The following is a 5,453-nucleotide window of genomic DNA, read 5'->3' as shown; positions in this document are numbered from 1 at the left end:
AGATGTAGATATATTTTATAGCCCTATCACCCAGAGCGTATTATTTATAGAGAAAATATATAAGAATACAACTATACGTGACTTGTCATCTTTTCGATGAGATTCGTTATGAAATGAATCGTATAGAGATCGATCGAAATAAGAACGTTGGTCTCACGAATCTCATAAAGGGCTACCTTTTCCTGACTCCTAGTCAACACTCGTTGATGGATAACGCTGGTTAGATGTCAAGAGAGAAATTGACTGATGCGGCTAGTTACTTCGACGGATCCATACTGTAACGTGACAAAAAGATCAACCTCTCAGTACTCCTGTACTGAGAGCGCACTCGTTACAAATAGACAACAAGGACGCGCGGCTAGTATCAACATTAGCCGATAGATGAAGAACGTCTCCCGAAAGTCAAACCGCGGAAAAGTAATATCAAAATAATCCGATAGATGATTAGCGCTTCCCGCTAATAAATATCGGATTACAATTCGATAAATACGACATTTCAACTCAATCGAGACAAGAAAGTCATAACTCCGAATCGTGAGAGAGGATAATCAGAAGTTTGTTAACAATTCGAATCCTTAGAAAGGATAATCAAAAATCAAACACACGAAGTGTAAAGGTCTCGATAAGTATCGCGAAAGCACGGCATAGTCAGCATAAATCGAAATCTGTCAAATAGCGCATATTCGCGTCAGAAACACTCATCGTAAATAATCTTGTCGAAAGGCTACGGAATATTAGCATTCGCTATTCCAATTAGACCGCAACGTAGAAGATTTGTCAAAGTTCTGAGGAGACGACCGTGATCTCCCTCAGAAACTTTAGTTATCGCCATTTTGTTCAATCTATTATCCGCGCCGTTAGTAGTTACGTCGCACACAGTGCCATAGCCAATAGCTAGGCAAAGCGCCACTAGGGATATAGAACCAACACCGGCAGATCGTCTGTACCTCACATACAGGTCAGAGAGAGATAGGGAAAGAAAATAAACATAGGCCGATTCCTAGACAATCCTGTTTCCTACTATACCGACAATTGATTTCGACTGAGTAATTGACACCGATTATAAAACTTCTGTACCGATTATCGAGTATTTAATAAAATTTTGTTATTTTATTTTACTTTACCCACCTGTGTCGACTACATTCTTAAAGACGCCAGCTCCGAGCACTTACCTACATCCCATTTCGTACACTCATAAGGAGCGTACGAAATAGTACTATCGACAAACGTTACAATGCCGCTGAGTATGATACTAGGCTTTGCCGAAGATTATCGTAAGATTGTCGTAAACGCTAAGCACGAGTTAATTCTAACGAGGGCAAAGAGCGATGTCAATACAATTGTACAAACTGCTCCGGAGGAATACAAAGTTGTAATTCAAAAATTGGAATGTTTGATACCGTACGTAAAGGTTTCCGATCGTCGAAAGATAGAACTGCTGAAATTCATCGAGAAGGATGCACCCATCCCTATGAGCTTCCGCACCTGGGAACTGTATGCGTATCCTCTACTCCCTACCACATCCAAACACGTGTAGACCGTCAAGACGTCCAGTCAACTTGAAAACCTCGATACGTCATATTGGGATTTCAAACTGGCAAAAAGAATAATAAAAATAAGAATGCCAGTCACTTTGACCATTGCAATGTCAGAGACGTTAAACTCTTCTTGAATTCGCAATGCTACCCCCCTATGGAACCTTGACATTGATCATAATCAGTTTACTCTGCTGTACGAGATGTATGTAAACTTTCAAGCTACTTATTACAGCAAAGAGCCTAAGCCTATACTAAGATTTCCTCGCCTATGGTTCACTAATTGTCATCGATTGCTCCAAGCAAAATGAATCGCTCAAAATTGGATCAGTCGACGTTCGTCTCGAATTCGAGGCAGACCAAAATTTCCTCACCGAAACATCAGCGTTCTGTTTAATTCTACATGATCGAATAGTAGAATATAATCCAATTAGTGTAGGGGTGAAAAAATGAGTATAAAAACCCTACGATCATCTCTATGCAAGCAGTCTGCCACAATCGAGTTCATCGTGGACGTACAAGGTTTCAAGAAACCCTCGGACGAGTTTGTCTTGAAGGATCTGTCTGTGGTTGGAGTGGGTAGCGATTTCTCTGAGCCTGTGACGTTTCTGTTTCAACCTCCGTGTTCATGGGGCTCTCTTCCGGCGAAATACAAGTGCATGAATTTGTGGTTACAATGCAACTTTCATGGTATCTCTTGGAACTCCGGCGATACATCTCACAACCAAGCCAGAAATATTCTTCGAGTCATTTTACGAGATGCTACCAGTATTTAAGTAAAAGGATTGGAAAAGAAAACTTGCTTGGAGAATTTTATGGGACAATCGTTAAACATCGTGAACTTGGGAGATCTGGGCTGCCCTTCGTTGCAAAAATTGAGAAAAAATTCATTTATCCTATGTACGCATCACCATGCTCCGCATTTCAATTGTGCGATGGAAAATGTTAAATAGGAGGACTAATAAATAAAGATAAGCAAGTTTGGAAATACATAGAGGAATATGACACAATACGATTAATAGAAATAGGCAAAGTATAGAAAAAGGTAAAAGACATAATGCAGAAAGGCAATAGGAGGCATTATAACAGGAGTGAAAAACGACATAGAATAAAAAACAACACAAACGGAAGAAGAGGGAATAATGGAAAGAAAATTAAAAACAGGAAAAGAAGAATAGATAATATTCACAACATACAGCAGGAAAATAGAAAATACGAAAAAGACGCTAGAAAAAATGGTAAGCGAAACAGATAATAGCAAAACAGTAATAGGAGGAGACTAGAATGCAAGAACAGGAGAAGAATGCTCAGATAACTGGGGAGAAGAAAAGGAAAGGATACGAAATAATAACGAAAGAAAAAAACGAAGAAGGCAAAAAGATGCTAGATATGATAGTTGAGGACAAATAGAGCATTTTAAACTAGTATGGTGAAACTTCACTTGAGTCGTTGAGTGCACAGGAAAAAATAAATAAAAATGCACCAAAAGATAATGATTAGTAATTGAGAATTCCCTTTCTGAATTTTAAAATTCGTGAGTATAAGAATGAGGAAACAGTTATTATTATTTTTGACTTATTACTTAAACAATAGTAACTCTCTTGACTTGCGTATTTTCATCTGTGGCAACGCTGCAAATTCAGAAATATTTTCCCTTATATTTCCCTCTCAATGAGTGTCATAACCAGTCATAACCTAAAATACCCTAGAGTGACAAACACCAAATAAATAATCACTAATGTGATAACGAACGTGAAGAAATCGCTGTAAACGCTACCAAATATTTAGATTTAGGTTATTTACATATTGGGGAAAGTTCGATATTTATTAGTCTTCATTTTACTCTTTCCTTATTTCTTGCTTAATAAATTTATAAATTTTTCATTATCCTTTCATTATTTTTAATTAATAAATAAATTTAGGAGACCTTTCTGAAAAAGGAAGTCTTTTAAGAAAAAAACTTAATATCATAGATAGTTCGTGATTCACCATCGGGGAAACGAGGTTTGAAATGCCCGCTTGCATGCACTCAACTAACACAACGTTGCCATATCTACTCGTTAGGCCATTTGCGGACACCCAGTAACAGAAACTATTTATAACAAAAGTATCAAACAGTTAATAATTTGCATAATTGGTGGTACATTTTTTTCTCCACTTTTTAGGGTTTTTTCTATATTTTAATCTTGGACCTAACGTGAAAACCCAAAAACTGTAATTTGCCCATAAGACTCTGAATTATTTCCTAGTACGATATTAATTATTATTAAAACCACACTAGACCATAAATGGACTACAAATTGCAGCAGGAGTCTAATATTGATATGAACTTACATTTAAAATTTATTTAATATTTTAATCTTGGAAATCGATTCATGACCATAATACTTTAAATGAAAACATAGTTAAAGATGAAGGAGAATGGATGTATATAGGATCGAGAGGAAACTTAGTGATAGATTACATAGTGGTAAGCGCGAGTGATGCCCAATTGCGCAAAGACCCAATTGGACATAAATATGAATTTTTACCTCCTGGGAAATCTGCCATCAGTAATTCAACGATATTGTAAGTTATCTTTATCTGGCGGAATTTAATGCTGTGTTCAGTTGGGATCACTAGCTTCGCTCGCTCGCCGACGATATACTTGTCCACTAACCTATCCAGTCGCCAAAGTTTGAATATTCCACCGTATCCTAACCATACCTAACTAAACCTAGCGTAAACTATTGTAAAACCACATGGAATATACTGTAATAAGATATCGTTCTTACCTAATTCTATTCCATCTATTTAAAACTATACAGAATTCGTAGTTAAGAGGCATTTGTGTCCAATTGAGTGTGTGCGCAAGTGGATTCCCCTCGGTAAGCACAATAACCAAAGATGATATCCAAGATTTCAAGGTCGAGGAAAAGGTAGAATCGAATCATATGCCAATAATAGCAGCAGTAGAAATACCGCAAGAATTAGAACTGGAAGCAGGAAAAGAAAATTGGAAGAGATAAGATTTTGAAAGGAAAAAATGATGATGAAAGAAGTAAGTAAAAGCATAAATAAAGTTGTGCAGCAGAAAAAATGAAGAGTCTGAAAAATAGGATGCAGTAAATGGTGGTACGAAGAATGTCAAAAAAAGTAAGAAGCCAGGAGAGCGCTAAGAAAATAGAAGAAAGACAGCGGTAAAAAATAGAATATATCCAGAAAAAGAAAGAATATAAAGAACGAGAGAAAAAATATGAGAGAATATCAAGAAAAAGAAATAATACAAATTAAGAGAAAGGAAAGATTATTTTAAATACCTACTAGAAAGAAGGGACGAGCAACAGAGAATCGAAAAACCAACAAATAAAAAAAAGAAGTTGAAACCATAGAGGTCAAAGAAGAAATTACTGAAGAAGAAATAATAAAAAAAATAAGGAAGTTGAAGAACACAAGAGCCGTTGCGATGGACGATCTTGAAAATGAAGTATGAAAAGATGGCGGAAGAAATGTAATAAGAAGATTAAAAGAAATAATAAACAAAGTGTCGTTAGGAGAAGGACAGATGACTAGGAGATATGGCCCTGAAGCCAGCGACGTAAAGCTGCCCGATAGGGCAATTCTTAGGAATATCTGATCCCCCAAAAAACACTTACGTGTAAAAAACTATGCCAAGTACAGGAGTGCTGTGTATTCCTCTAATGAAAAGTATTGATATCAAATTATGAAGACCAAGTACCTAAGTCACTACATGTTTGCCTATTATATGATCTAGCACTGGCCCATCAATTTAATTGTATTTTCAAAATTTCTTATAACGTTTTCACTACTCTTTTACATAACTACTGCTTCCCGTAGTTGATTATGATTTAATGGTCATTTAATAATTAATAATACTTTAGGCGATTCCTTATCGAGTACTACTTGGCGGGTTCGTGC

This window comes from Cephus cinctus, unplaced genomic scaffold (assembly GCF_000341935.2).
Source record: "Cephus cinctus unplaced genomic scaffold, Ccin1 Ccin1_scaffold0205, whole genome shotgun sequence".
Lineage (NCBI taxonomy): Eukaryota > Metazoa > Arthropoda > Insecta > Hymenoptera > Cephidae > Cephus > Cephus cinctus.
Note: the sequence above shows the minus strand (reverse complement) of the source record.